The 20748-nt window shown below is 40.3% G+C and overlaps 1 pseudogene; it reads right to left on the bottom strand.

Annotated features, from left to right (window-relative positions):
• LOC113897483 overlaps positions 1–20487 on the bottom strand; it is a 118381-nt pseudogene extending 97894 nt beyond the window's left edge.
• Between the last annotated feature and the right edge of the window lie 261 nt (positions 20488–20748).

The following is a 20748-nucleotide window of genomic DNA, read 5'->3' as shown; positions in this document are numbered from 1 at the left end:
GCTAGGGACTCTTTCTGCTGTATCTCAAAGTTCACATTTTCAGGAAGTCTTACCCATCACTCAATGCTGAATTTCTCACTCCTTCATTTTGTGCTGTATTCTCACCACATTTTCTATATACCCCTGCTTAATTATGTGTTGTGATTTCGTATTTACATCCTCCTCTCTTCTTAGATTGGACAGTGAATGAGGGCCAACCTTTGTCTAATTCTTTTCTTTTGCACCCAATAAAGCCTGGCACATAAAGTATGGGGTATATAAATTCTAGAAAAATGACCAAATCTCCAAATCTGAAAATCCATTATTTTTACAGATTGCAGAGGTTCACTTCTGTCTTGAGATCTGCCAAAATGTTTCATATTCTCTCTGTGTGCCTTACTCTGATTATTTTTATTATAACAAAATACATATTCAGAGAGCAAGAGATAGAAATGAAGTTATATAATTTTTAATTTTATATTTATTTTTATATTTATTATGCTAACTTTTATTATTATATTGTCCCTTTATTCCTTACAACTGCATTACTAAACGATATGAACATGCCACATCCTTTGTTATAGCACTTGCCAAAAGGTGAGGGTCTTCAGTGCCCACTAGTGCAGGCCCCGAGCTGACTCTCATCGAACTGGATTAAGAGCCTCCATGAAGAGCCCCAGCCTCATTCAGGACCCTGAGAGATGTCTTTACAGAAATACAGAGAACAGGCAAACATAATTTCAAGTGAAATCAGAGTTCCTAGCAAAGCATTCTAAAGCATTCCACAGTCTTATCATCTGCTGCCCATATGTTATAAGATTTTAAAGCCCCTTGTCCATTACCAGTAGCTGGTCAATTCCAGGTGCTGCAGAGGAGGGGCATTTGCAGGCCTATAAAGGAAATTTCCTTGCAGGCCTTCCAAGGGGGAAAGTCACTGAGGTTTCAGGAAAGAATGTTCTAAAGATATTTTCATCACATGTCTTTACCTACTAATCCTCAGATTTTTATAAACAATGAAAATTAACATTCTCTATATCCTCTATTTTCTAAAATTAAATATACAATGCAATGTCCTTAGCTTGCTTGCACTCAATATGCCAGAAAATTTGGAAAACTCAGCAGTGGCCACAGGACTGGAAAAGGTCAGTTTTCATTCCAATTCCAAAAAAAGTCAATGCCAAAGAAAGCTCAAACTACCACACAATTGCACTCATCACACACACGAGTAAAGTAAAGCTCAAAATTCTCTAAGCCAGGCTTCAATAGTATGTGAACCATGAACTTCCAGATGCTCAAGCTGGATTTAGAAAAGGCAGAGGAACTAGAGATCAAATTGCCAATATCTGCTGAATCATCAAAAAAGCAAGAGAGTTCCAGAAAAACATCTACTTCTGCTTTATTGACTATGTCAAAGCCTTTGACTATATGGACGACAACAAGCTGAGGAAAATTGGTCAAGAGATGGGAATACCAGACCACCATACCTGCCTCCTGAGAAATCTGTATGCAGGTCAAGATATAACAGTTAAAACAGGACGTGGAACAACAGACTGGTTCCAAGTCAGGAAGGGAGTATGTCAAAGCTGTATATTGTCACCTTGCTTATTTAACTTACATGCAGAGTACATCATACGAAATGTCAGGCTGGATGAAGCACAAGCTTGAATCAAGATTGCCGGGAGAAATATCAATAACCTCAGATACGCAGATGACATCACCCTTATGTCAGAAAGCGAAGAAGAACTAAAGAGCCTCTTGATGAAAGTGAAAGAGGAGAGTGAAAAAGTTGGCTTAAAACTCAACATTTAGAAAATGAAGATCATGGCATCTGGTCCCATCACTTCATGGCAAATAGATGGGGAAGCAATGGAAACAATGAGAGACTTTATATTTTGGGGCTCCAAAATCACTGCAGATGGTAAGTGCAGCCATGAAATTAAAAGATGCTTACTCCATAGAAGAAAAGCTATGACCAAACTAGACAGCATATTAAAAAGCAGAGACATACTTTGCCAACAAAGGTCTGTCTACTCAAAGCTATGGATTTTCCAGTAGTCATGTATGGATGTGAGAGTTCGACTGTAAAGAAATCTGAGAGCTGAAGAATTGATGCTTTTGAACTGTGATGTAGGAGAAGACTCTTGAGAATTCCCTGGACTGCAAGGAGATCCAACCAGTCAATCCTAATGGAAATCAGTCCTGAATATTCTTAGGAAGAACTGATGTTGAAGATGAAACTCCAGGACTTTGGACACCTGATGAGAACAAGTGACTCATTGGAAAAGATCCTGATGCTGGGAAAGACTGAAGGCGGGAGGAGAAGGGGATGACAGAGGATGAGATGGTTGGATGACATCACCAACTCTATGGACATGAATTTGAATAAGTTCTGGGAATTGGTGATGGACAGGGAAGACTGGCATGCCCTGGGGTCGCAAAGAGTCGGACATGACTCAGCGACTAAACTGACTGTTCTTAGCTTACTCTTTGTGACTGGATGCACCATTGGTTTAGGAAGGCTTGAGACTGGGAAGCACATGTTGCAGTGACTGCAAGTCCCATGATAGGGTTGGGGGAGAGAAGGACAGGATTGAGGAGATATCAGACAAAGCATGGTTTGGTAGGTAGGGGCAGGGCTCTGAGCCAGTGTGGGTTTCCCACATGCTGAAGTGGTCTGAGCGTTCTTCATCTAGGGGTGATAGGCTCTCAGCTACACCTGAGGAGAGCTTGATGAATACGGGGAATTCAGTACCCGGAGGCACACAGGACTGCCTATGTGTACAAGGCATTTTCTGGTAACTCTGCTGTTGATGCAGATTTGTTTTATAATGAAGCTGTTTGCTGTCAATATTTTAATTCATTCAAAAAATTTGCTATCAAGATGGCAGAGTAGGAGGATTTGGGGCTTACCTCTTCTCAAGAACACATCAAAACTACAACTGCATATAGAGGGACTGTCACTGATGTTGACCTGGGAACTAGCAAAACAAGTCTTCTACAATCAGGACTATAAAGAAAGATCCACATGGAGTCTGTTAGGAAGGGAGGAGAAGCAATTTGATTGGGGAAGAAGAAGGGGATATCCCAGACTTGATCCTCCTTGGGGAGTCAGAGGCTCAAACCACATACTAAGAACCTCAGGCTTGAGGTGCATCACCAAGAAGACAAACCACTGTAGCCAGTTTGAAAATCAGTGGGGTTTACTGAAGGATGATACAAAGGAGAGACTCCAGACTTGAGAAGCATGTGCACAGTCTTGCTTACTCCTGGTTACAACACAGAGGCAGCTGATTGAAACTGCCTGGGGCCCTGGCTGGCTTGCCAGGACTGGCCCTGCATGCCCCTAGGCTTGCACTGGGCCCCTTTTTCAGCCCATCTTGCTCCAGTGCTGCTCTTCCACTAGGGTGGAGGCTGAAGTAGTCATTGCCAGCAGGAATGTCCCTTTGCAGAGTTGGGAAGGGGTAGGGCCAGCTTAGCATGCAGTACTGACCCAGCCTCTAACCAAGGCATGCACAAAGGGGGAATAAATAAAACTAAAACAGAAGTGCAGGCCCTAGCCCTCAGATCCCTACTACGACTTCAACAAGGGAGAAACCATCATCACATACATAGGAGAAATCCAACTCCCTAAGGGCTTCTCTTCCACCCACTGGTTCCTGACCCTTTCCCTGGTAGAGCAGTGATAGTCACTGAACCTAGGAGAAGCCCCAGAATGAAACTGACTCTGTCTCTAGCCCCTTCAGCTCCAGCCCTACCTCCAGCCCTGCCTCTCATCAAGGTGGTGACTGCCAGCACTTCTCAGGGGGAAGATGTAGCCTGTGCTCACTTCAGATTCAACTCTCCCACCAAAGTGACTGGATGCATCCGCACTGCATGGGGATGCTCTCATACAGAGACATGCATTCAAGATTAGGACAGGTAACTGCTTCACGAAGTTACACTAAATGAGAAAATAGGTGAGAATATGTTTCAAATGAAAGAAAAAGGAAAGGACCCTTAAAAAATAAAAAATGAAAAAGAGATAACCTACCTGATGGAGAGTTCAAAGCAATAGTAAGAAGAATGCTAACTGAATTGGGAAAAAGAGCGGATGAACACAGTGAAAATATTAACAGAGAACTAGAAATATGAAAAAGAACCAGTCAGAGATGAACAATACAATAACTGAAATTAAAAAAAGAAAAACACCTAGAGGGAATTATCAGCAGATTAGGTACTACAGAAGAATACAGAAACAATCTGGGGGACAGACAATTAGAAATCACCCACTTAGAACAGCAAGAAGAAAAATAAATTAAAAAATAAAAACAGTTTCAGGGGATCTTTTGGATAATACCTAGGTTATCTAATATTGGCATTATAGCCCTTCCAGAAAAAGATTTATATGATAAAATTACAGGTGAAAACTGCCAAAATTTTAGGAAGGAAACATATATCAAGGTACAGAAAGCACAGAGATTTCCAAACAGGATGACTCCAAAGAGACCCACAGCAAGACATATCATAATTAAAATGACAGAAATTAAAGAGAAACTCCTAAAAACAGGCTAGAAGGAAATGACATAATATATTTAATGTACTGAAAGAAAAACCTACAACACAGTATAGCAAGGTTATTATTTAGAATTGAAGGAGATTCTTCAATTCTAATAATTCTTAATAATTCTACTATACTATATTCTTTTAGTATAGTAGAGAGAGGCAAGAATTCTCTTATAAATTTGCTTCTGCAGGTAACTGCAACCTGGAGTGTATCTTCTGAGAGATAAACATACTCAGACAAGCAAAAACTAAAAAAGTTCAAAGTTTATCAATAGTAAACTGACTTCATGAGAAGTGTTAAAGGGTCTTCTTTAAGTGAAAAAAATCCTACAATAGGAAATGACATCTTTCAAAATGCTTATGTATCAGCCATTCTGAGAAGTTGATTCTGATAGCATTATCTTTATCTCTACAAACAGTTCTGGTTTCTATATCTTGGTTGTCTCTGAAAAGCAGTCTTTTAACACACATATTGGGGATCTGAGAAAAATCAGATTATAGTTATTTTTCAAAATGTATTTCAGGGAAAATTTTTCCTTCCTAAAGGTTTTATTTAAAAAATTAAAGAAAAGGACTCCATTGTCAAATGAATTTGAATAATTTTATGTGTACCATGTCATTCTCTCAGAGATTCACACAGTTCTCAATTAAAGTACTTAATTTTAATATCATGGAATGTTACATTTCTCAAACCTGTCTGGTTATGGTTCCCTTTTCTTATGTAACTTCTGTTGGCATGACTATTAACAGATGGGACCTACTTTGAAAATTGCTCATCTAGACTCATTAGCCAGAAGGACCCTCCTGAGGTTTTCATCCCCACTCCCATTCTCTGGTAGGGGGGTAGATTACCTCAAATGAAGGTTCTTTATTTTTTCACTCTGATCCCAGGGCTGGATCCAACCATAACATTTCTGGCTTCAGTTTGTTTTGATTCAGTCTTGGCTGTTTTGATTCAAAGTGAGATTTGGCATGTCTTCAAAATGAATGCATTTATGGCAGAAAGGTAAAACAACGAACGAACAAATAACCTTCCTATCATCCCTTAACACATTGCCAACCTAATGCAAATTTCTTCCTAGGGAGTGCAAACTTCTTAGGTACAAAGAGAAAAATCACTTTTAGGGTCTTCTCAGGCTTTGAACTAATTTTTAAACACAGGGAGGTTACTTTCAGGAATCTGTTTTTTTAAAGATGAAACAGAGTTTCAATATATACTCAGTATTTTTTTAGCTATTGTAGAGTTTCTAGTGCCCTGGGTCTTATTTTCAGTAACCATGGAAATAACTTAAGTGATGGGACCGTGAGTGAGTATGTGTTTGAGTAGCCAGATGGTATGTCTTTGTACTAAGTAATCCACCTGGAAATAAGACAGCACTATGCTGGGAACATCTATTATTTCTATCCTGAGTTTGCATGTATCAAATGGGAGACCAAAAGACTAATGTGTTTGGCTATTAGAGGTTTCATGCTATTGAAATGGCTTGCATTACTAGCAGATCTGATTCCCTGAGTATAGTGGAGAGAGGCAGGAATTCTCCTTTGTAAACTTGCTTCTGCAGGTGACAGTAACCTGGCATGTTATTCCATCTGAATGCACCAAGTACATCATAATCTTCTTACAGTCAGATCAGGGTAATATGGGTATTAATAAATAACTAACTTTTACAATAGAACACCATCCCTGAGCAGAGGAAGTGTGCTTGGCATCACCCCGTCACTGTGGATCCTTTTCTTTCTCTCTGAGTACTAGGAGGCTCCCTTACCCCCTACTCCCTGTCAGGTGTCATCAGAGGGTGGCAGAATGAGGAGCCCCCAATGGCTAGAGCTGAGTCTTTATGGCTGCCTCAACTGCAGGCTTGCCGTGCCCCACTCCTGCTAGTACAAGCCCTGTCAGGCAGCCTTGTCCTAACAACCACCCTCACTGGATAGCAGGTGCTGCTAACTAACTCCTCCTACTGTTTCCTCAGGCTACAGCTGTTAACCCCGGGGCACTCACTCTTCTAAGTCTTCCTTGGTGGATCAGTGGGAAAGAATCTGCCTTCAATTCAGGAAATACGGGTTTGATTCCTGGCTTGGGAAGATCCCCTGGAGAAGAAAATGGTAACCACTCCAGTATCCTTGCTTGGGAAAATCCCGTGGACAGAGGAGCCTAGTGGGCTACAGTCCATGGGGTCTCAAAGAGTCAGACAGGACTTAGCAACTAAACAACAACAACCCACTCTTCTACATTGATTTCCCCAAATCCTGCATTGATTACCCCAACACAGATGTGTTAAAAACATTTACACTTTCTTGTTTGGTGTTGTTATCTCTTTTCTTCCTGCTGCTGCTGCTGCTTCTAAGTCACTTCAGTCGTGTCTGATTCTGTGCGACCCCATAGACGGCAGCCCACCAGGCTCCCCCATCCCTGGGATTCTCCAAGCAAGAACACTGGTGTGGGGCGCCATTTCCTCCTCCAATGCATGAAAGTGAAAAGTGAAAGTGAAGTCATTCAGTCATGTCCGACTCTTTTCGACCTCATGGACTGCAGCCTACCAGGCTCCTCCATCCGTGGGATTTTCCAGGCAAGACTACTGGAGTGGGTTGCCATTGGTTTCTCCACTTTGCTTCCTAGACCATATCATATACAAATGGTCAACATCCTTTCTCTGACACTCTCTCAATTGTTTCCTTTGTTCCTAGTTTCAAAGAGACTTGTGTAATTTCTGGTGTAATTATCTATCACAAAAATATGTCCATGCTTATGTTAGCTTTGATGCATATAGGCATGCATGTATATGTTAGAGAGAAAAGGAGAAGGGAGCAGAGAAAGAGAGAATTCTATATACATATTCATTGTGTGCCATGCGCTGCAGCTGATGTCAAAAATGTAGAGAGATGTTGACAGGTCAAAGAGAAATTTTTAACAAATCATGACATCTGCATCATGCAAGGTAATTATTAGCATTTCAACCAAATAAATGACACCTTCCTAAATCCAGTGAAAGGATTAGACAGGAAAATGCAAAAGCTGTGAGACAGTGATTTGGAGAGCTAAGAATATAAAGGATCACACATGTTCTGTCTTTTTGAAAAAAAAAATCCACTGAAAGAAGGAGGAATTCAGCAAATCTTAAGCATCTCCGTTAATTTGATATGCATGTACAATCTCTAGGAAATGAGCAAAATGACAAATGAAACCACTGAGCATAAGTTTTGCTTCATATGACATAGTTTAGAGAATATGAGCTCTCTAGCCAGGTCAGCAAAAGTGTTTGGAATGTTCCAGAGGTTTGGATGTGTTCTCAGCAGCGTACAAGTTCAGACAGCACATATTCTAAATGAACTTTTACATATTTAATGGGCACAGAGAAGATAAGGAAAAATATGGAAAGAGTTCCTGTTGGTCAATTCAACTGAGAGTGAGGAAATAGGCCTTTAAATGAACAATTGACATTGGTTTGCTGTCTCCAGCTAAGCAGTCTTCAGATCGTCAGCGCCTTGTATTCTAGGTCACTGCAAAGGATCTGATGTTCTTTCTTTGCAGCACTAGAAAGATGATAGGATAACTTGTCCCCCTTCTTGACTCTGAGCTCCTTGGAAACATTCTCCATGTACGTCACAGTTTTTGACTTACTAGTGAAAAATGACATGCATGGAGATGCGTTGAACTGATGAATGCATACATGATTTCTTGTGCCAGGGTATTCAGATCAGTGGTTTAAGATGTGAAGTGAGGTATTAGTAGTAATCCAGAGTATTCCACAAATGGGTTCCTCATAGCGTAGATGTGTGAAGCCCATGGTAAAATCTACCCAATCATTCCATGAATTGATCATTTGTTGGCCTTGAGGTATTGCATGACTATTGACTCATCCAGGGTTATCTTATGGCTCTCAATTATTCTGGCCTTCCATCATTTCCCAGCAGTGACTGAAAGGAGGTAAAGGGCCATAGCTTAAGTGAAGGCACTGGAGTAAAACTGACTTTTAGACTTGGCATCAGTCATACCACTCATAAGTTAAGTGACGTAACTTAAAGAAGACATGAAGCTAAAGACCTCAGGACTGATTATGTCTCCCAAGGGAAAGTAAGATTTCTATATGACAAACATCAAACTCTTGACCTAGCACTTACTATTATCCTAGATTCTGAAGAATATACACAGCAGGTAATTGCATGCTTTATATCTATCATGCGCTCATCATTCTTCTTGCCAAGTCAGCTGTGCTGGCATTTGTGACCCTCCAGGCCTCTGTCAGTCCCTTTAAGCTGAGGACTGAGTCTAGAATGACTGCCACATGCTTTCCTGCCTCTGCCTCCTCAACATGGGCTCCACCCTGGTTTCCACTTATTCACCCAAACACCTCCTCTGCTGATGATACTGTGTACAAGGTAGCCTAGTTTCTCAAAAGGCACCATCATTAGAACTACTGACCCACATACTCCTAAGAGAATATTAGTATTGATTTCATAATGTTCTGTAGCCTCAGGTCTCACTCCACATCCAACCTTGTGGTCCTTAGAGGTCTTTCCAGCTTCCCCAAGTCTCCCAATTGCACCCTATAGAGACTGTGGTCAGAACAACATCTCTCTCCTCTCAGTCAATCACTTACTTTAACATCCTAACTGAAAATGATTTTTTCCTTAAGGATATTGTTTTAGCTTTGGCCATCTGAAGTGTAGCCACTTTTTCCACACTCCTTTACCCCCAAGACTAGAAGTGGAAAATCTGTCTTCTTGTTCCTTATTATGACTTCATGGCTACCATTCTTCTTCTTCACTAACCACTTCCCCCAAATTTGAAGCTCATTACGTAAAATCTACTGTTCATAACTAAAGTGCTCCCTATTATTCCTGAAAAAGTTTAGTATCTGGCTTCCTGATTTTTCTCCATCAGTTCTGTCATCATATTGGTGATTTCAACATTCATGTGGACCAACGCACCCTACATCCAGGCTCCCCTTCATTCCTACATCTTCCTACCGATGCTCTTTTCTATCAAGTCACCTCAGAAGCTCACTCCCATGGTTAAATTCTAGAATTGATCATTGTCAACAACAGCATTTCCTTCAAAGTCTTAATTGTGAGCATCTTATTCCCTCACCACCACCTCTTGGTATCCCAACCAATTTTCTCTAGTTCAACCATGGAGCCCTTCAGGCTATTAACTATCATATCATACCTCCATTTTCTTGATCTTGTACCCACTTCCCTCCTTTCCTGGTTTAAATGTCCCTGTCTCACACAATAATTATTCCTTGTAGATAATTTCACTATTCTTGTCCATTTCTCCCAATAGTATACCTGTTCTTGAAACCTAAAGTGAAAGTGAAAGTGAAGTCGCTCAGTTGTGTCTGACTCTTTGCGACCCCATGGACTGTAGCCCACCAGGCTCCTCCATCCACGGGATTCTCCAGGCAAGAATACTGGAGTGGGTTGCCATTTCCTTCTCCAGGGGATCTTCCCAACCCAGGGATCGAACCCAGGTCTCCCACATTGCAGGCAGACGCTTTAACCTCTGAACCACCAGGGAATTATACCTGTTCTTGAAACCTAAGCTGTGGTTAAACAATCTGCTTAATTAGTGGCAAAATGCAAGCAGTTGAACATGACCAGAGCAGAGCACACAACCATGATATTTTGCAGTATTTTCACTGTGTTCTCTCCAAAGTCAGGTGGACTCTTCAACCTGTCTAGCCAGGTTGCCAGGAATCTGTCATCAGTCTTTTCTCTCTCTTTCTGAGACAACTTATTCTTCCCGCTCCCCAAATCTCCAAAACTCCCCTCCCTACTGCCTCTAAGCTTGCTTCTTTTATCTTTAAAAAATTGTTATCACATCTATCTTTGGGCACAAAAATACGCTATAATATGTTCTATCAAATAAACTAATAAATAGGAATCCCTGAAGACCCCAATACTCTTGCTATGCTTCCAGCTACTTTTCTAGGCCAGAATACTGGAGGGGGTAGACTTTCCCTTTTCCAGGGGATCTGTCCAACTCAGGAGTAGAAGCAGGATCTCCTGCATTACAGGTGGATTCTTTACCAACTGAGCTATGAGGGAAGCCCATAATACATCCCTTCAAATAAATTAATAAATAGGGATCCCTGAAGTTCCCAATACTCTTTCTATTCTTCCAGCTACTTTTCCATTAATCAACTCATGATTATAGAAAAATAAAATTGAAAAACTTGTCCTGTATTAAACTCAATGCAATTAGTCTTATTTATTTATTTTTAAATCAAATTTCCCAGGTGGCACAGTGGGTGCAAGTGACATGGGTTTGATCCCTGGGTTGGGAAGATCCCCTGAAGGAGGAAAAGGCAATACACTCCAGTATTCCTGCCCGTAAAACTGTATGGACAGAGGAGCCTGGCAAGCTACAGCCCATAGGGTCACAAAGAGTCTGCCACAACTGAGCACACACAAATGAAAAACCTTTTTAAAATTACCATCATATAAGAATTGATTTTGTTAAGTTCACAATCTGGTCTTCACATTGTGGATTCTCTAAACAAAATAAGAATCTTTAAGTACTTTTCAGTTCAGTTCAGTCGCTCAGTTGTGTCTGACTCTTTGCGACCCCATGAATCACAGCATGCCAGGCCTCCCCATCCATCGCCATCTCCCGGAGTTCACTCAAACTCACGTCCATCGAGTCAATGATGCCATCCAGTCATCTCATCCTCTGTCGTCCCTTTCTCCTTCTGCCCCCAATCTGTCCCAGGATCAGAGTCTTTTCCAATGAGTCAACTCTTCGCATGAGGTGGCCAAAGTACTGGAGTTTCAGCTTTAGCATCATTACTTCCACAGAAATCCCAGGGCTGATCTCCTTCAGAATGAACTGGTTAGATCTCCTTGCAGTCCAAGGGACTCCCAAGAGTCTTCTCCAACACCACAGTTCAAAAGCATCAATTCTTCGGCACTCAGCCTTCTTCACAGTCCAACTCTTACATCCATACATGACCACAGGAAAAACCATAGCCTTGACTAGACGGACCTTTGTTGGCAAGGTAATGTCTCTGCTTTTGAATATGCTATCTAGGTTGGTCATAACTTTCCTTCCAAGGAGTAAGTGTCTTCCAATTTCATGGCTGCAGTCACCATCTGCAGTGATTTTGGAGCCCCTCAAAATAAAGTCTGACACTGTTTCCACTGTTTCTCCATCTATTTCCCATGAAGTGACGGGACCGGATGCCATGATCTTCGTTTTCTGAACGTTGAGCTTTAAGCCAACTTTTTCACTCTCCTCTTTTACTTTCATCAAGAGGCTTTTTAGTTCCTCTTCACTTTCTGCCATAAGGGTGGTGTCATATGCATATCTGAGGTTATTGATATTTCTCCCGGCAATCTTGATTCCAGCTTGTGTTTCTTTCAGCCCAGCGTTTCTCATGATGTACTCTGCATATAGGTTAAATAAGCAGGGTGACAATATACAGCCTTGATGTACTCCTTTTCCTATTTGGAACCAGTCTGTTGTTCCATGTCCAGTTCTAACTGCTGCTTCCTGACCTGCATACAGATTTCTCAAGAGGCAGATCAGGTGGTCTGGTAATCCCATTTCTCTCAGTATTTTCCACAGTTTATTGTGATCCACACAGTCAAAGGCTTTGGCATAGTCAATAAAGCAGAAATAGATGTTTTTCTGGAACTCTCTTGATTTTTCCATGATCCAGCAGATGTTGGCAATTTGGTCTCTGGTTCCTCTGCCTTTTGTAAAACCAGCTTGAACATCAGGAAGTTCACTAAATCTCCTGTTCCCATGTGTCTTATTACTGCATAATATTTTAATTTTACTTCTTTTTTAAGAAGAGAAAATTCTAGCTATTACTTTTCTTAATTGTAACAATCCCATTAGATTTTACAAGCAGTTTTACAGTTGTTTTGCTTACTAGTATTTCTTCTGTTTCTCTAGATATTTCCCACCCTATTTTAAGAAAATAGTTCTGAATGGTAAATTACTTGGCATTTTTGAAAATGTCTGTGTTTTAACCCTATTATTGAACGATAACTCAGCTTGGTATAGATTTGATGCTCTCCACTGCGTTTCTGGGTGATTCCTGAAAGAAATCCCTAAAATAAGCTGCTTGGATTTCTGCATGTGTGGCCATGTGTGTGCTTAGTTTCTCAGTCATATCCAACTCTTTGTGACTGCATGGACTAGCCCACCAGGCTCCTCTGTTCACGGGATTTTCTAGGCAAGAATACTGGAGTGGATAGCCATTCACTTCTCCAAGAGATCTTCCCTACCCAGGGATCGAACCCAAGTCTCCTGCATTGCAAGAGGATTCTTTAATGCATCTGAGCCACCAGAAAAGGCCCTGAATCCTGCATAGAGCCTCACAATAGGGAAACTGGATTTTCTTAATCCTGAGCCCTGAGATTTTCTTTCAGACATGAAGTTGGTGAGCCAGTCTGCCTTTTGCAAGCACTGAAAATCAAACTAACCCTTTTGCTACATATATTACGTCACTTACTTCTGGGTCTATAAAAGAAATCCTTTCAAATTTCCTTCTGGACCTGTCTCCAGATTACAGTTGAATTCCCAGTTATTGTCTGGTTCATTTGATGTGGATTTGCCTATTATAATACTTTTACACTAAGGTGAGGGGGGCAATTATCAAATCAAAGTCAAGTAAGAGGTAATGAAGATTTGTCAGATGCTCTTGTGTTCTTAGGTGGGGGTGGGGCTTAAAGAAATGGAAGCTACTTCCCAATTTTGTCCAGCTTTTCTAGTGTTCTCCATCCTTTCCAAGATTGGACTTGTACATGCTGAGTCGTATCTGACTCCTTTCAACTTTTTGTGGACCATAGCCCGCTAGGCTCCTCTGTCCATGGGATTTTCCAGGCAAAAATAATGGAGTGGGTTGCCATTTCCTCCTCCAGGGGATCTTCCTGACCCAGGGATTGAACCTGTGAGGAGGGGCCTCTCAGGATTCCTTGGGTTGTTGATACCAAGGGTGGTTGTTGTTTAGTCGCTAAGTCATGTCCAATTCTTTGTGACCCCATGAACTGCAGCGGGCCAGGCTTCCCTGGCCATCTCACGGAGTGTGCTCAAAGTTAATACCAAGGGTTAAGTTCTGATAAACAGCATAATTCTAGCTAGTACCTCAGACACAGAGCAGGAAAGGACAAGAGGATGTACCAAGTTCAGTGGGTTTGGCCCCCATGCCCTGAGAAAAGCTCCATCACTGTCTCATTACAATAGGTGAAGAGGGACTTGAGACATGAACGTCCTTGCTGCCAGCATTGTGGTGGTTTGTCAGGGTGTGGACCACCATTCTCATAACCCACATAACTAGTAAGCTGTGAGCTATAAAAAACAGTCCATAGAAAGAGCAACCGAGTTTCTTGTCGAATCTGGAAGACTCCTACTGATTAATCTGAAAGCTTTTTCTTGTTGCAGCTATGTGTAGGGGTTCAAAAATAGAACATATTCAGTTTTACATTGTTCAGACTACACAAAAAAATTCCTTTTAAGAATGTCTTTAAGTGTGCATTTTGGAGCAAACAATAAATGGCATATAAAAAGTATAATGTTTCCCAGGAAATCAAAGTTGACATATTTGTTATCAGTTGCTATTTACATCAGGTTAGACGTCTATTTCTCTTTATTTGTGATTATATAACAACTCACGACCTAGTTCTCTCATTCTTTTTTTTTTTCATTCTGTCTTAATTCTAGAGGTCTATATAAGAAATGCACCCCCCTCCCCCATATGATCAAGGCCCTTGACTGGTGTGGCCTTCTTATATAGCTGGGGCCATGCCAGGCCACAGAGTACCTGGGTTTGTTAATTCTTCAGGACTGATTGTCTGGAAATGCTAACGTCTTTCAAATCTATACCTATAAATCAGATAGGACCTGTGCTGAGTACTTTCTGCAGTCATAACTCACATGGAGAAGTGAACTGTGTACAAATCTGTGTAATCTTGCTCATACACAACCTAATAGGTGCACTTTGCTAACGTAGATTAAAGAACACAGAGGCCACTCATCTCAAAAGAAGGCCTGTGGAAGTAGATGCTTCTTTAGGCTTCTGCATCTAATAGAAAGATGGGTTGAGTTCAGAACGTTGAAGAATAGAGGGCACATTTGGGAGCAGTGAGGAGGTCAGTGTCACTGGGGAACTTCCGGAGGACAGAATGTGTGATTTTGTGGCAAATCCAGAGGGATGGAGTTGATGAGAAAGTCTGGAAATCCAGGGAGAGGCAAAGGTTTGGTAGGATTTCATTCATGAGGATATTCAGGATGTGGTTTCAGAAGGAAAGAGTTTTGAGTACCATGTAATAAGAAGGCTGGAGGAGGAGGTGGGATGGGAAGGCCAGAAGAATGGATGGAGTAGTGCCCCTCCCCCAGTGCCTCCTTGTTCATGATACCCTGGCCACCATCCTTCGTGGCCTCAGCCTCCGGTTGTTGGCTCATGCAGCAGTGGTACAGCACCTCTTCTCCTCCCACTCACCACCTCCTTCCCAGAATCACACCTCCCACTATCAGGCCACCATGTCTTAGAGAAGACCTGCAATCCCTTCTCACTCTGTTGCTTCCTAGTCTTCCAGCTCGCTTATCCTAATTAACTCCACTAGCAGTTCTTAAGCCTCATTTGGATTTCCGATGCATGGACTTACTGAAACCATGTAACCCAGTTTGGGACTTGAACCCATCGCCTTTTAACTAAGATCACACACACTTGGTTTCAGGACTTAATGAAACTCAGGTTCTCGATGTCCCATTGCAGAAAGAATTCAATGAGAGATTAAGTGATAGGTAAGCAGATTTATTTAGAAACACTCTCCACAGGCAGAGTATTGGCTATCTCAGAAGGTGAGAGCCACCTCAAAATACAGTGTGGTTAGTTTTTATGAGTTGGATAAATTCATAGACTGATGAGAGCAATGGTTATTCCAGCAATTTAGGGGAAGAGGTAGGAGTTTCTAGGAACTGGGTCACTGACCACTTTTTGGTCCTTGATATTTGGCCTCAGAACTGTCATGTCGCTGGTGGGTGTGCCCTTTAGTTTGTTGATGTGCTAAGTTGAGCTTATTCTAAGGCTAAAGGTCTAGTGGAAGTCCGCTGGTCTGCCATCTTGCACCTATTTGGTTCTAATCAGTTTATGTTGTGTCCTCAGGCTATGTCATTCTTTTTTATTTTATTTTTTAATTCGGGGAAAATCACTTTACAATGTTGTGTTGGTTTCTGCCATACAGCAACATGAATCAATCGTAACTATACATATGTCCCCTCCTTCTTGAGCCTTCCTCCCTCCCCTCATCCGACCCTTCTAGGTCATCACAGAGTGCCAGGCTTGGCTCCCTGTGTTATATATCAATTTCTCACCAGCTATTTATTTTACACGTGGTAGTGTATATATGTCAATTCTATTTTCTCTGTTTGTCCCACTAACTCCAACTGTGTCCACAGTCCATTCTCTACTACATCACCTGCATTCCTTTCCTGAAAATAAGTTCATGGATATCCTTTTCCTAGATTCCACATATATGTGCTAACATGCAATATTTGTTTTTCTCTTTTTGACTTACTTCACTCTGTATAACAGGACCTCGTTTCATGCATCTCACTACAGCTGACTCAAGTTTGTTGTTTTTTATGGCCGAGTAATATTCCATTGTATATATGTACTTTATTAACCCACTTGTAGATAGACAACTACAAAATGTTGCTTCCATGTCCTGGCTATTGTGAATACTGCTGCAATGAACACTGGGGTACATGTATATGTAATTCTTTTAAATCTTGTGTCCTGTCCCCCTTCCTTCTTGTTTCAATTCCACTTTCTTTATCATCCACAAGACCCCACCAAAATATTCATCATTTCAATCACTTCTGAATAACACCTTGAATTCAGTTCCTCCACTCTTCTGTGTACTGGTTGATGGTCAAGTTGTTCCAGACATTCATCCAATTAATCTGGGCTTGTGAGAAAAACCAAACCACTTTTAAATTCTTGACTGCAAATTTCAAGTGAGTTCTCAGACTACTGAGCCATTCTTTGGCAAACCCTAGTATATGTGCTCTGCTGCTTTTATTTATTTATTTTTTAAACTTTAAAATATTTACAGTTATTTTAAGAATAATTTAATTCAACAATAAAAGAAGAGTTTATTTATTACATTACCTAATAGCTCAAGTGGAGAGCTTCACAGAACATGGAGATCTTCACAGAACATGGTCTTGTTCCACATACATTTGAGAAATTAACTGATTTATAAAACACGTTCCTCAAGTCTTCACTTCTCCCATTTCTTTCAATATACAGCATCTTATCAGAATATTCAAGCTATCGATGTCTTTTAATTTATACTTGAAGTAATTTGAGTATAAGACCCTTTACTGCCCAGTTTTTCTAAGGCAAATTTATAAAACTAATCTTTTTTAAATTATCTATACTTTAAAGCATAGTATTATAAATACTTCCTAAATGTAGCATTTTATTTGACTATGATTTTTAGTGAGTTGTGTTTCTTCTTTGATTTTATTTTTTTAACACTCACCTTAACCCTGATGAGATACAAAAAAGATAGCATACTACTCCTCTCCAAAAAGTGTTATAACCGAAAACTCTAAAGATACTGCTCAATTCAGGGTGACAGCAAAAATTCTGTTCCAAAAATGGATTCAGTAAGGTTTCTTTATACAAAAAGGAGAGTGAAAATGTTGCTCAAAAATTCAAGAGTTTCCAATTTATCTTACCCAGGAAATATAAACTCTTCAATGAATCTTCTATATCTTGTCTTGAACCTGCTCTCTGCTCCAAACCAACTGCTTATTTCTCCTCAAACATATTCTACATTTTTAAACTTTTGCTTTATATATTTTGAATGTTCACTCCCTCTAAAATTCTCTTATTCTTTAGCCTGCCTTTAAAAATTCCATTCTTTCTTCATGCCCATCTCAAAAACCACCTTTGCATAAAATCTTTATAGATCCTACACATTCCAATGATCATTCATGGCACTTTATTAATGTATCTCCCATGGTAGAGTTTATTCTGCAGTTATATAGTTACTTGTGAATTTATTGTAATAATGATAACAGGAACACCAGCCACAAGAGTTGAGACTTAATGAAAGCTTACTATATACTAGGAATTAACGTTAGTAAAGTAATGCTCAAAATTCTCCAAGCCAGACTTCAGCAATACGTGAACCGTGAACTTCCTGATGTTCAAGCTGGTTTTAGAAAAGGCAGAGGAACCAGAGATCAAATTGCTAACATCTGCTGGATCATCGAAAAAGCAAGAGAGTTTCATAAAAACATCTATTTCTGCTTTATTGACTTATGCCAAAGCCTTTGACTGTGTGGATCACAATAAACTGTGGAAAATTCTGAAAGAGATGGGAATACCAGACCACCTGATCTGCCTCTTGAGAAACCTGTATACAGGTCAGGAAGCAACAGTTAGAACTGGACATGGAACAACAGACTGGTTCCAAATAGGAAAAGGAGTATGTCAAGGCTGTATATTGTCACCTTGCTTATTTAAATTATATGCAGAGTACATCATGAGAAACGCTGGGCTGGATGAAGCACAAGCTGGAATCAAGATTGCCGGGAGAAATATCAGTAACCTCAGATATGCAGATGACACCACCCTTATGGTAGAAAGTGAAGAGGAACTAAAAAGCCTCTTGATAAAAGTGAAAGTGGAGAGTGAAAAAGTTGGCTTAAAGCTCAACATTCAAAAAATGAAGATCATGGCATCCGGTCCCATCACTTCATGGGAAATAGATGGATAAACAGTGGAAACAGTGTCAGACTTTATTTTTGGGGGCTCCAAAATCACTGCAGATGGTGACTTGCAGCCATGAAATTAAAAGACACTTACTCCTTGGAAGGAAAGTTATGACCAACCTAGATAGCATATTCAAAAGCAGAGACATTACTTTGCCAACAAAGGTCCGTCTAGTCAAGGCTATGGTTTTTCCTGTGGTCATGTATGGATGTGAGAGTTGGACTGTGAAGAAGGCTGAGTGCTGAAGAATTGATGCTTTTGAACTGTGGTGTTGGAGAAGACTCTTGAGAATCCCTTGGACTGCAAGGAGATCTAACCAGTCCATTCAGAAGGAGATCAGCCCTGGGATTTCTTTGGAAGGAAAGATGCTAAAGCTGAAACTCCAGTACTTTGGCCACCTCATGCGAAGAGTTAACTCATTGGAAAAGACTCTGATGCTGGGAGGGATTGGGGGCAGGAGGATAAGGGGACAACAGAGGATGAGATGGCTGGATGGTATCACTGACTCGATGGACGTGAGTCTGAGTGAACTCCGGAAGTTGGTGATTGACAGGGAGGCCTGGCATGCTGCAATTCATGGGGTCGCAAAGAGTCGGACACGACTGAGTGACTGAACTGAACTGAACTGACTGATTTCTATTTTATAGATGAGAACTGAGGTTTTTAATGAATGAGTAACCTGCCATATCCAGGTCTGATTGATTCCAGATGCTCAGTGAGCTCTTAACCACTCATTACAAAGTCATTTCCCACAGGTTATATGTTTTTCCTTACTTCTGCATTTCTGCAATGTGGAGAGCAGTAGCTTTCAAATAACAGAACTCAGTAAATAATTTATTACACTAAACTAGACTACAGTTAGAAAGGACAACTACTATTACAATTCATTCCAATAGGGTATCCAAACACTTCCATTCTAACAGAACAATATTCTCAAAGTTTATACTAACACCACTAATCAGGATTTAAGATTAAACAAATTTGATGTGAACATGAGGGAAAATAGCCTATCTATTGAAAATATATACATTTTTATCCTTAATATGTCTATATACAGTCTTTTTTATAGAAGAAAAGGATATGTATTTCAATCATTCTATATATATATATATATATATGTATACACACATGTGTGCAAACACATGCACAGATGCATGCACATATAAAACTGTCTGGGCATGATAAAACACAAAATAAATTTATAAGCAGTGAAAAAATAATACAGAAATAAATTAAGACATTACATACCTAAGAGGACAACAAACCTGATTTTGGGATTGTATCTTATCTCCATGTGGATGTGCTCCTCTGATTGATATACAGAGCAGGATCTTGCTGAATGGACCCACTAGAGTAGGCAACTATTTACCAATCCAGTCATATTCATAATCAAACATATATCCTTTTCCATCAAACAAGTCAGTAAAAAGGCTTCTTAGGTAGTCATAATCTGGTTTTTCAAAAAAATCTAGCCTTCTTACATAACAAAGATACATTGCCATTTCTTCTGGAAAATTTTCACATTACACTTCTATTGGTGTGGCTCGTTTCGTATCTCCAATTTTGTGATATTGCTTTTTTAATGTGTCAGCTTTTAAATCTTGCCAAGGAAGACTGCCTCTCAGAAAATACATGAACATGTGACCTAAAGCTTCTAAGTCATCTCTTCTACTTTGTTCTTTCCCTAAATGTGTGTTTGTGCTCATATATCTAGCTGTTCCTATAAGGCTCTTGTGCTCTTTGTATGGTATGTGTTTCTTTGTCTCTGGATCAGTATATTCCTTTGCCAAACCAAAATCTATAATAGGAATAACTTGCTGGGTTTTGTTTCCCAGACAGCCTATTAAACAGTTCTCAGGTTTTACATCTCTGTATATCAAGTTCTTTGAATGGACATATTGCATGTGAGAAATCAGTTAGATAGCTATCATGAGAACCGTTTTAAGAGAAAATGTTCTGTCACACAAATCAAACAAATCTTGCAAAATAGGTCCCAGCAGTTCTATCACCATAGTGCTGTATTTACCACAAGGGCCAAAATAATAAACTTGAGGTATACCATCTCCAGATCCTAACTGCTTGTAGAAATTGGAATACAGTCAAATGTAGCTGTGATGCTCTGGATTTCATGAGCTCCAATTTAATGGCCATATATTCATTTGTATACAAATTTTTCCCTAATTGTAGTTCTCCAAAATTCCCATATCCAGTTTTTTTTCCCAACTCTAAAGTTAGATCCAACCATTAAAATTCCAGAGGACGAAGAACCAGTTCCTTGAGTGTTAATGCTGTGCTGCTTTTGAAGTGACTTTCCATACCTCTAAGTTTCTGAGTTCTCAGACATCACCTTCACCTGCCCCTCCTCATTTTAGGCTCATGATCTTGCCTTTTTACCTACAAGTAACTCCCTCAACTCACTTGTCTTTTGGCTGCTCTAACCCTCAACTTCTCCTAAGAGGCTTTTCTCAAGCAATTGCTTCCTTTTCCC

Source organism: Bos indicus x Bos taurus, chromosome 8 (genome assembly GCF_003369695.1).
Source record: "Bos indicus x Bos taurus breed Angus x Brahman F1 hybrid chromosome 8, Bos_hybrid_MaternalHap_v2.0, whole genome shotgun sequence".
Lineage (NCBI taxonomy): Eukaryota > Metazoa > Chordata > Mammalia > Artiodactyla > Bovidae > Bos > Bos indicus x Bos taurus.
Note: the sequence above shows the minus strand (reverse complement) of the source record. Positions and strands in the feature narration are given on the sequence as shown.